This window comes from Mus caroli, chromosome 15, assembly GCF_900094665.2.
Source record: "Mus caroli chromosome 15, CAROLI_EIJ_v1.1, whole genome shotgun sequence".
NCBI classification, from domain to species: domain Eukaryota; kingdom Metazoa; phylum Chordata; class Mammalia; order Rodentia; family Muridae; genus Mus; species Mus caroli.
This window is the reverse complement of record NC_034584.1, coordinates 56,122,182-56,134,656: the sequence shown is the minus strand read 5'-3', so window position 1 is coordinate 56,134,656 and position 12,475 is coordinate 56,122,182. Positions and strand designations below refer to the sequence as shown.

General features: G+C 47.2%; 1 long non-coding RNA gene across 4 annotated transcripts in view; it reads right to left on the bottom strand.

The window, feature by feature from the left end:
- Positions 1-12,475, bottom strand: part of LOC110310163 — a 212,578-nt gene that overhangs the window by 133,501 nt on the left and 66,602 nt on the right. For 3 of the 4 annotated variants that reach the window (XR_003834958.1, XR_003834956.1, XR_002379818.2), the window contains one exon: positions 8,580-8,947. This is a non-coding gene — a long non-coding RNA (uncharacterized LOC110310163). The remainder of the gene's footprint in view (positions 1-8,579; positions 8,948-12,475) is intronic. The other variant, XR_003834957.1, reaches the window with a different exon arrangement.

Sequence of the window (12,475 nt, the reverse complement as noted above, 5' to 3'; positions counted from 1 at the left end):
ACACACACACACACACACACACACACACACACACACAAATAGCCTCTCCAGCTTTCCACATCTGACTCTCCTTTCCTCTTGTCCCTCTTAGACTTTCCACAGGGTTGAACTTCCTGCCAGCAATTTCCAATCCTGACTTTCCACAAGCATCTGTGAGGATGCTCCTACCCTAGATGTCCTGCTGGGGGGTTGGGGGGGGGGGGTCCTCAGTCATCTTTTCTCCAATGGTCCTGAGCCAAGCTATGGAATTTCCTCAAGTCCTCATTCCCAGCTTCTCATGTAGTGATGGAAACCTCACCCCTCTGCCCAATGAGGCACCCTGCTCAACAGATCTGCACTGCCCTTCTCAACAAGCCCACTGTCCCCTGCTCATCAGATCTGCAATGGTGCCTTGGACCTTCATGCCTGGATTGATGACATCAGAGAAGATGACACCTCAAGTGGCCTTTCAACACATGGCTGCACTGCGCTCCCTCATCACTGTATCTGCTGTCTCCTCCTGTTCTTACAGAAGGACTCGGTGCTCCGCTCCTTCTGCATGCTCACTCTGACACGATGCTCTTTTCATGCACTGGCTCTGGAGTGTCTCTGGGTATTTACCTAGTCTTCTTCCAGAGTGTAGCCCATGTAGTCATATCCTGACCAGGATCAGGTAGCAGACCCTGCTGATGGTCACAGGTACACAGATATGTTCCACCCATTCCTGCCCACCCAAGAAGTTCCCTGATCTCAGAGAGAAGAAACTCAGCTGATGACCCTACCTGGAAAGCCACATGGCCACACCTAGGAAGACCGAAAACGTGTCCTCTGCATGCCAGACTCCTGGGGACACATTCTACTGTATACATAGACACTTGTTGCAGGATTCTAGAAGTGATCCCCTCCCCCATCCTCACCCCAAAAATATAGCCTGGAATGAACACCACAGCAAAGTCCTAATGCTGAGTAACAGGTTTTGCAGGAACCATCTGCACTGTGCCACCTGCGTAAGAACTGCTGAAATATAGTGCGCAGAGAGGCCACTACAGAGATCTGAAATAGAAGGACAGGGCTTGACCTCCTGGACCCAAGTCCAAGAGTAGAGCTTCTATTGAACGTGAGCAGCACAGCTTCTCACAGCCTTAGGTTCTGTTTCATTTATTTCTTCAAAAGGCATTGGTCCAAGACAAGCAAGCAGCATCCCCAGTGAGCGTTAATCCTATGGGTGGGAAAGGGCCTCTGTTCCATGGCCCTTTGTGACTTCCACTGTCTAGATAACTCACATTACCAAGAGAAACAGCCTCCAAATTCCACAGCAGATTCCTGAATGAGGATAGATTTTCTGGAAGTCACTAGAAGATGAAGGGGCCGAGATAGCTTGGAGAATTCCCAGTGTTACAGGAAAAAAAGAAAAAAAAAAAAAAAAAAGTGACAGGAAGGCTCCAGGGTCCTGGAAATCACTGTATGGTTCCAATTCTATGGCAGTCAACAAGGGCTGCTGTGTGGCATGTAAGGAATTTCCCAAGCCACCTTCTTCTTCCACCACTCAGGGCTCCTCCCTAAGCACTCCGTTCTGCTATCACTCACTCACTCTGGATCTCCAACACTTTTACTAGTAGGACTCATTTATCCTCTTGGCATCTGCCCAAGTATCACACCTGGGCAGCCACCCCAAGTCAGAGTCCCCCCCCCCCCAAAAGTCCTAAGAAATGCCTGAGCTGACTTGAACTCAGAACCCAAAGGTCACAAAATTGATCTGCCTGGCTGTGGAATTGGATTAGGGGTTTGCTCTGCATGGGGCTTGAGGAGGAGAGTTAAGCCCTGGTTGGGTTTCCCACTTCAGTGCATCTAGTTTTACAATAGCCAGCTCCAGGAGGGAGAAAAGAAAGGCCCAGAGAGGTCAACCGATCCATATTGGAGGTCACAGAGCCAGAAAGCTCTTTTGCTTAGTTGGCCCCAGGTTTTCTTTCTGTTTGTTTTCAAGATGAGGTTTCTCTGTATGACTGCCTAGGATGTCCTGGAATTAATCCTGTAGATCAGACTGGCCTTGAATTCACAGAGAACTATCCACCTCTGCCTCCCAAGTGTGGGGTTTAAAAGTGTGCCCCACCATTATCAGTTGGTCCTAGGTTTTCTAATACGCCATCCAGAGAATTATTTTTACTATTCTACGTCTCTTCATGGATCCTAAAACATATAACAAAGAGTTTCTGGTGACCAATGGTAAAAAGGAGTCTTCGAGTTTGTGACTGGCTGTTTATTTGATTAAGTCATCAAGTGTTGCCAAATAGTCCAGAGCCTTGTTTCACTCCAGAGAGCCAAGTACCAGGGAGAAGAGGCCCAAACTCATCCATTTTGACCCAGGTTTCCAGTGGCCACTGCCTAGTCCCACTCCATATCAGGCAAGATCTTTGGTGCAGTGACTATAAGCCTTACCGTCATCCAAACTCACTCAGGACTTGGCCAAAGGGTGGGAGGTTACACAGATGACTGCTTAGAATCTGTTGCCTTTGTCAGCTCTGGAATTCCACAGGCTAAATATTCACAGGAAGAGGGGGACTGTGTTGTGGTAAATATTATTTGGCAGTTTCTACCCCGCCTTAGGTGACTTGGTTTCCAAAGAAAAAGACACAAAATATTTGTATTGATAGTAAGCCTTAAAGCATAAGACCTGGGAAGATATCAACCCTCTATGCTAGTTGGTCTACTTTCCTGTCAGTAACCCCAAGATATCACTTGCCCTGTTCTGCCTGGACTGCTCCTATACCAACTGGTCAGGCGCTCATGATCCACCTACCCCATGGCATCCTCTCTCTCTCTCTTCCTCTCTCTCTCTGTCATCTCTATCATCTCTGCCTCAATCCCCAAGCCCTAGAACCAAAGCCCTCTCCCTGACCTCTCTTCTGCCCAGCTCCAGGCTGTAGGCATGTTTATTAACCAATAGCTTTAAATTAGGGAGCAAGGTTTGCACAACAAAAGCTGACATATGTGTCTAGAGGCAACTAGACATAGGGATACAGAATTTAGAATTACACTGTGTAGCGACAGACCCAACCACAACAGCGGTATGATCCTCACCATGCAGGCCAGTGCTGGAGAAGTTCATCCTCCCCCTGGATCTCGTGTGGGAAGGAACTAAAAAGCAAACACTAGCTGACCCGGCCCTGGTGCAGCTCAGCTTTGCAGATGGACAAAGCAGAGCTCAAAGAGCTTAAGAAAGCAGAGGGAGAGCAACCAGCTATGAAACAGAAGGCTTCCAAACAGGGTTAATTTTGTTCCAAAGGAGCACTGAGCCCTGGATGTAATCCAGGACTCAACACTATACTTAAGAACAAACACTCTAACGTGCCCTTGCTGAATTATCACTACAGTCTCTCCCTTGCCAGTCCCCTATCCCAGCCAAAGTACATGTACTCTCTGTCAATATCACAGCTTAAGATACAGTAGGCATGAACTGACCGTGTGAAGGCCTTCTTTTATGTTTCCTGTGAAGCCCAATGAATGCGCTACCCATCTGCTGTTTCCACAGCTTCATACAAATATTATATCTCATGACAAACTCTATCTAGTGTTTATGATCCAGGAGACATTTCTTCCAAAGATAAACAGGTTTCCTCATTTAAAGCAAGGACAAACGACAACTTATGGGCCCTTGGCCAGGTCTTGTAAATAAAGTTTTATTGGCACACAGCTACACCCACTCATTTACATACCACCAATGGCAGCTTCCCAGCAGTCTCATTGGGCAGATGAGCAGTAGAGAACTGCAGGGCTCCCAAAGCTGAAAATATTTACTTTCTAGCCCTGGGGAGGAGAAGTTTGCCAAACCTTAATTTAGACACAAATATAACCCACTCAGCATGCTGTGGTAACTAGGAAACCCAACGCTAGACTGAACATTAAATTTCCGTGAGTCATGACACATCTTCAGCATTTTCTTATTTCTCTGTGTCTGCATGTTTTGATCTTCCAATTCTACTTCAACAATTTACTTAAAAATAACTAATATTCCCTGAGTAGATGTTATATGTCCCCAAACAACCCGCTGACTCAAACGCTCAATTGTGTGTTTTATTTCATTCTCACTGTACCGTTGTGTGGGAGATAACAGCCTCCAATCATTGAAAAGAAATGAACGAGAAAGATATGAAGTCACCAGCCAACTGCACAGTGGGAATATTTACTATGCCATGAGTCAACCTAGGGTAATGGAGGGGCTGACTAGAGCACACTTGGTATTCAAAATGCACAACAGAGTGGACAGGACCCACACAGTGCCTGCAGTGGCAGCATTCCTCACATGATTATAAGTTACTCTCGGGAGCTGGAAGGATGGCATAGTGGTTAAGGGCACCAGTTGCTCTTGCAGAAGACCCTGATTCAATTCCCAGCACTCACCTAACTCAATTCCAACACTCACATGAGAGATAACCACTGCCTATAACTGCAATTCCAGAGTATATGGAGGACTGCAAGCACTGCATGCATGTGCTGTACAGATATGCGTGTACATGCTGTGTAGACATACATGAACATGCTACACAGATATACATGCAGGTAGAACCCCACACACATAAAACAAGTGTGGTTTATGCATAATAAGCATAAAAGCATACATAAATAAGATGCTCTCAATAGGTTATAGAATATGCGCACGCGTGTGCGCGCGCGCATGTGTGTGTGTGTGTGTGTGTGTGTGTGTGTGTAGCTGCAGATCAAGCTAAGCCGCCATCCCATAAGGAATCTTCCAGATTCAGAGGGAAGCACAGTCGCCACAGTATTGCCAGATGTAAAGCAGGAGCCATAGCTAACCCATGTCACAGGCTCCGAAGTTTTGCTCCTGTGGTATCATGAGCTTTCTACAGTCACAATATAATATCTGTAAATAAGGACCTATACTCCATGTGAAGGCCCCTTCAAGGCCACCATGTATTCTGGAAATGGAGATTATCTTCCATTAAGTTAGATATTTGTACTCTTAGCGATGATATGTGAGACATCAAAGGTCTCATAAGCCAGTAGCAATATCTTTACAAATTTGTTAAAGTTGCATACAAAACAATCATTTTTTCTCTAAAACAGGCTTGCCAAGTCCAAATGTAAACATAGTTTCTGGGACCTACATGAAGAACCAGGATGCTCTTAATGACTATGTAGATCTCTTTGAACCTCAGAATCTTCAAATGTGAAGCAGAGGACCACCCCCACCCCAGCAGATGAGGTGGTCCAGGGGACTTAACCCAGTTCATAGACAGTCCCATGCAGAGCACCAAGAACACTAGAAAAAAAAGAAGCCCAGACTCTTTTCATGCCAAACAGTGCAGACCCACTAGGGTTCCCAGCACCTCTGCATTGGAACAGGTCCAGGACTCTCAGCTATCGCTAGGGATGAAGAATCTTGAGGGACAGCCCTCCACTAGCACAGTGCTTCCTTCCATTAGCACAGAAGCCCACTAAGGAGAACCAGTATGGAAAACAGCAATCGACAGGACACATGGCAGGTAGCTGAGGAACAATTGAGGGCATGAACCATAAACAGAAATACTGCCTACTCTTGTAACCACAAGAGGGAATGGCAGAGCTGCCTTAGAAGTCATCAGTACCAATACCACCACAACCAATGCCACCAGCATCACCAGTGCCAGGACAAACAGCACCAGAGCAGTAGAACAGTCAGCATCTAAAGCATGAGTACCAACAGTGCCAATTATCCGCCTGGAGAGACCCTGGTTCTTTGGGCCCAGTTCTAGAGACTGCAGGCCCTAGAAGCTATAGCCAGGTATCAGCCTGGCTTGTACTTTGTGTCACAAAGACTCTTTCAGTCCCAAACACCTCAGCCTAGAAGAAAAATCTCTTAGTTACCTACTAATGAGGAAACAGACCAAAAGAAGAAAGGTGATCTATTCTATATTATAGTCACTCTGGGGGACAAGAAGGGAGCAGGAGTCACATCTCTCAACTCCAGGCAGCATGGCCCATGGCTGTGGAGGCTGGCAGCGTCGTGTTTCCTGAGGAAACCTACTTTGCTTCATAACCCATATCCTACAATGTCTACCCCATGGTCCTGTTTTGACACATATGTGGTTCAGTGTTTGCCATACCGCCTGCACTGGCCTAATAAATGGTGATATCTGCTAGCTCCATGCCCATTCAGCAACTGTCTTATTTCTCAGTTATGGTTCTGTGTTATTTTTTGGGGGAGCCTGAGCCCACCATCACCCTCTTGTAAGGGCAGGAGAACCACCACAGAAGGGTTATTCTAGAGAGTGACCAATCAAAGCAGAGAAAAGGAGCTGTGAGCTATGCGATAAATGAAGAATAGCTGTCACAGAGGAAGAATGGGGGGGGGGGGGCTAGGAAGACATAGTGGGGCTAAAAGCCTCAGTAACCCCTCCCTGAAATGACTCCAGTCACCACTCCAATTCAGGCAGGTCTGTAAGCATAGCTCCAAATACCCTATCCAGTAAGTCCCCACTTACCAAAAGCACAAATTCTCCCCAAATCAGTGGTTCTCAACCTTCCCAGTACTGAGACCCTTTAATACACTTCCTCGCAAAACTATTCCCCCCACCATCATAAAATTTTTCATTGCTATTGTAATTTTGCTACTGTTATGAATCATAATATAAATATCTGATACGCAGGATAGCTGATATTCAGCATGGGGTGTGGGGGTGTCCCTATCTATAGGTTGAGAACATATACCGTTTGCCCAGCCTGACTCAACTCCAGCCCCAGTCTCAGCCGAGATGCTCAAGCCCTGTGGAAATCCCTAAAGTCTGTTTTTCTCAGGTGGAGAAAGGAGGACTGAAGGTTTTAAGGGCACAAGAAGCCAACTAGAGGAGAAAGTCCCATCACATACACCTCCAGCCCCAGGAGAAAAACTTCCTCCTTCAGCTGACCCTAGCTTCCAGCTTGACCTTCTCCTAGGCATATACCTAATGAAGTCACAAGCCTCACTCTCAACTCTAGAGTGGAGACACACAACCCTCCCAAAGGAGTGCCGGACTGAATTATGCAGTTGTTCCAAAGGACCATGCTCACATCTATGTTCAGTGGGGCTGCAAGGAAACCACAGTGGGTCACCCTCCCACCAGACGAACTCTGCTGCAGCAATGTACTACCTGTCCAACCTTTAAGCAAGACAGTGAGGTTCTCAGGTTTCTCCAGCATAAAGTCGGTGTACATCTAGGACCTGTGAATAACAGCATATCATAAACAGAGGACTCTGTGTGCGTGGACCTTTTAGGCCTGCCTAGAAATTCATCATGGGAACACAAGACCAAGAAGCCCATCCCAAGCAGACCCTGTGTCAAGATCCACTTTGGCAGCCAAATGGTGACCTGAGCGTTGTGACCTGAGCATTGTGCTACCTCCTACTGGAGCTATCACTCTCCTTTGGGTAGCCTGGCACTACAGTTAATATCCCTGGATTCTACCAACCTTGTAACCCCTAAGGAGTCAAGATTCCCCGTCAGTCTGATGTAGAACGAAAAAGGCCTCAGTTGTCAAATCCATTACTCTCTCCCTCTGACTAGCCATTGCAGACTTGATGCTAAGCCTTCCCATGGGCTGCAGGAGCTATGACCCTTAACCTACTGTCCAAGCCGAGCCACTGCTTACCCAGCTTGGCTTAGAAACAGAAGTTTCTAAACGAACCCACACTCACCCTCCCCAGAAGCTGCCCTGCTCTGGCATGGTCCTGACCCTGTGCAAAGCATCGGCACATATTCAGCACATAGTGCCTGTTGTGAGTCTCAACACCAACCCTGTGACAGAAGAGAATACTAACTTCAGTCATGCTAAAGAGAGAAGGGAAGGGAACCGGATTGTCACTGGTCCTGAGTCACATAGGGTAGTAGAGATTGAAACTCAGAACAGCCACCTGCAGACACACATGGTACCAACCATCTGGTCCCGTGGTGTTCTCCGCTCTTGGCATAGAGCCAGGAAAGGATTTTATTGTGTCTATCTTCCCTATGGAACTGCCAGTGTCTTAATGAATTAACCATCACATCTTCATTTATCATTCTTGTAGGGTGAGAGACCAGTGCCAGGTATACACCAAGTCTCAGAGACACAGTCATCCCCCTCAGGCCTTGGCCTTCGAGGTATTTAGAGTCTAGACAGAAATAAGACCCTTTAATCAGTAAGTACCCATCTACATAGGCAAGGGTAGCTCCAGAGGGGATTCTCTTTTTATTATCATTTTAACTTAGAGGGGCTGGTGAGATAGCTCAGTGGGTAAGAGCACCCTGACTACTCTTCCGAAGGTCCTGAGTTCAAATCCCAGCAACCACATGGTAGCTCACAACCATCTGTAACGAGATCTGACGCCCTCTTCTGGAGCTGTCTGAAGACAGCTACAGTGTACATCCATATAATAAATAAATAAATAAATAAATAAATAAATAAATAAATAAATAAATCTTTAAGAAACAAAAAAGAAAGAAACATTAACTCAGAACAACTTCTACTTTTTGTCTTTCTCCCACAGGCTCCCAGCATCATACCAGACACATAGACAGACATGGAAGACAGCAGATCTCCTCCTAGCAGCCACATCAACAGACAGCTTGGTATAAAGCACAGAAACATACCAGAAACACTGCGTTGAAAGGAGATGGGTCTTGGGGGCTTACATTTTAGAGGGAGCTCCAGGTAACCCGAGAGATGACAGCAAATATTCCCACTGAGTCAAGGGTAGAGATACAGTCCTCTCAGTTTCAGTCCTTGTTCTCAGTGGGCATCCAGGCTGTAGAATCCGACCAACTACTTGTAACATCTCCAGGCAAGCCAGGTGTAGTACTCCGGAATTTGTATCCACCAGAATTACTCCCCAGGAAACTGCATCTTACTGTAAATCCACAGGGTTCGGGAAGTCTCCAGAGAGGCCCCACGACATCTGCAAGCACAGCCCGCTGATGGAGGGCATCTTCTTACCGTGGTCGAGTTAAGAAAATCAGACCTGAGACAAGGGAGAAGAAAACCACTTTGTCACAATCACAGACTACAGTAGCAATCAGCAGTCCTTCCTTATATCTGACCCTGACCTGTCCACAGAGGAATGTGCTTTAAAAAAAAAAAATATATATATATATATATATATAACCCTCGCTAACCCTCCAGGCAGGAGAGCCTAAGAGTTGGCTGGGAGCAGAATGGGGCCTGCCTGAGCCAACTGTATGGATGAGGGAGAGAGAGCGTCAGTCACTGGCTTGCTTTGGCTGACAGAAGGCCAGGCCTGGCACCCAGCCAAGCTCCCCTGCAGGTCTGAAAGGTCCCAGCAGGGAGCTACTAGGCTTAGAGGCTTAGGGGTCAGCTGGTCGGAAGTCAGTCTTTGTTTTGTTTCTTTTTAAAAGCAACCACAAAAGGCTGGCCTGACTCCAAGATCTGCCCTACTGCCTGAGCTACTTCTCCAGGACAGGGCCTAGAGGCTCATACTCTTATTTATTCAGCCATTCCTGGGCTCTTCTAGACTGGTCCAGCTACTAAGCTGGTCTCCTCAATCCAGTGTTTTCACATTATCCTAGAAACCACAAAGGCTGGGGCCTGACCTTCCCTAACCACCTAAGAGCGCTAGTGGCACTTCGCAGAGCATCTGTCATTCATCCTGCTAGAAGCATTTCCCAGTGAAGTTCCTAGAATATTGGGGGGGGGGGGGCACAGACAGTAAGTGTGATACACTCCAGGAAGAGAACAGCAGACGCCAGGTAGGCAGTCACCTGTCTTCCCAATCAGAGGCCCGATCCAGCATCCTGCATACCTTATGAAGAGTACCTACCCAAGATGGCTATGATTCAATATTTAGACATTTCCCACATATGCAATCTCATTTCAAGACACACACACACACACAGAGAGAGGGAGGGGGGAAGGAGGGAGGGGGGAGGGAGGGAGGGAGGGAGGGAGGGAGGGGAGAGCTATGAGTTATAAATGGTTATTATTTGGTTGCAGAATTTGAGGCCCAGGGTAGCAACCAGGGGAGTCCAGCAGCTGACTCTCAGGCCTGGAGTCCATTTAGTCTCTAAGAGGGGAAGAGACATGCAGAGGAAAGACACAGCTATGGTTCTCAGCACAACCTCAGTTAGCAATAAGAGGGCAAAGACATAGTTAAACATTTACAGAGAACAAAAGACAAATCTCAAGCCCTGAAGGAAAGTTTATGTTGCTGTGATCAAGTCCGTTAAAGTTCTAGGACCTGAAGAAGAATTCTCACATGACTGGGTGAGCGTTCCTCTCATCAAGGGGTGGTTCCTGACCAAGAACAGAGCCAGTGAGGATGCTCAGGAGAAAAGATAATTCACTGGACTCTTGTCTGTCAGAAAACATCAAGGCGGGGCTTGCCACACCAGGACTTCGAGTGTCTTCAACCCTGAATGTCTCTCTAGAAGGTCTAGAAGGGTACAGCCACTATAAGCTTTAAAACCACACAGAGAATCCAAGGAGCAATGCACACCAACTGAGCGGAGGACCAAGGAAGACCAAAGGAATGTATATTTACCATGACACACACACACACACACACACACACAAAAAAAAAGCTAAATAAACCTCTCTGTGCTCTTAGAAGCCAAGACAAGTGGTGCAACAAGCCTGGTGGCATGAGTTCAATCCCTGGAACTCACATACAGGGTAGAAGGAAAGAGCCAATTCCACAAAGTTCTCCTTGGATGTGTACATGCACACACAAATGAAGAGCAATAGTTAATTAAAATAACAAAAGAAGAAAGCAAAACAAAGTTATGCTGAGTGACTGGTGTGGGAGCAGACCTTCTGAAAGGGCTAATACTCTGTCTATCCAGGTGCTTGCTGGCTCCGCATCTGACTGTGCATGTGCCCACTTATGTGCTTGAGCTGCTAGTGTGTGTGTGTGTGTGTGTATGTATGAAAGAGGGCTTACACTTTTTAAGACTTTCCTGGGAAAGTATACCACGGAACCATCAAGACATAGAAACAGGCCCTCTGACTTGAGAATGGGCATCTACAGGGGCTCCTGACTCTCCACACCATCTTCTCACAAGCTGCTGCTGTCAGCTGGCCGTGCCTGGAAGGCATCCAGGGGGTGGCTTCATCAGGAAGCAAGCTCTGGCTTTGTGACACAGAAAATTGCCCCACGAGAAAGCACAGCCCCGGGGTCCTTTCTCTTGGCTGTGCCTCTTTCCTCTCTGTCTCCCAGACTGTCAGGCCCAAATGTGTCACTTCCTTTTTGACCACCCTCCCTCCTAGGTATTTGTACCAGCTGACTCCTGCAAGCAGATACTGGTGAGAAACGCAGGCTGCTTCAGTGTCCTACCCACCAGCAATAGAGCAAAGGGCTTTGTGTCTGAACTCCCTTGAACACGGGTCCAGGGGATGCTTTGCAAGCTGCAGGGGCATCACAAGGTGCTACAGTAAGCAGAAAAGGAAGCTCAGAAGTCTTCCCCAGTACCCATTTTGTGTCCCAGTGTATCCCCATACTTCCATGACACTACATATAAGTACACACACATATGAGTGTCTCACTCCCCTTCTCTAACTTCTAGAACTGTCCAACAATATCAGTATCCAACCCGGGAAGTAGAAGTCCATCAGAATGCCTGCATAACGAACACAGCCCACTGGCCACAGTACTGACTGCGGGGCCTAGCAAATGGTCCTGGGAGGGAAGGCTGGCCCACCCCTACCCCCTCACTTGGAAAATTATAGTCTCTTAAACTTGACAATGAAGACATCTCCTTTCCTTCCTCACTGACGCACAGAAGCAGCAGTCACGGAGACCAGGTACTCGGACGCCAAAGTCTAGGTCTTGTCTACACTAGAAAGACATTTCAGGGTCTGCTCTCCGACAACACTGTAACTATCCTTCTGTGGACAGAGTTCATTTTCCCTTCCTTTCCTTTCTTCCCCAAGCTGCTGCCTTAACAGAGATCACCTGCTTCAGGATGTACAAGCTTTCTAGCACTGGTTCCTTCTCACACTCAGGGAATGGAATATGAATTGGGTCAGGAACCCAATAAGCCAGAGTGTGAAGACCTTTCGGGCCTCTAGCACATCCTTTGAAAGTATGTCTTTGAGGCACTGGGAGATGCTGTTCCTGGATTCAGAACTGGGTTTAGTTCTTGGCACTTACGTGGTGACGCACAGCATCTGGAATTCTAGTTTTAGGAGATGTGCCACCCTCTTCTGACCTCCACTCACACTAGGCACACACATGGTACACATACAAACATGTAGGCAAAACATCCATATCCATAGAATAAAATAAAGTTAGGAAGGAAGGAAGAAAGGAAGGAAGGAGGAAGGGAGGGAGGGAGGGAGGGAGGGAGGGAGGGAGGGAAGGAAGACAGAAAAGGAGGAAGGCAGAAAGAAAAAAGAATCTCTTTAATTGGCCTGGAGAGATGGTTCAGTGGTTAAGAGGACTGGTTGCTCTTTTTTTGTTTTTGTTTTTCGAGACAGGGTTTCTCTGTGTAGCCCTGGCTGTCCTGGAACTCACTCTGTAGACCAGGCTGGCCTC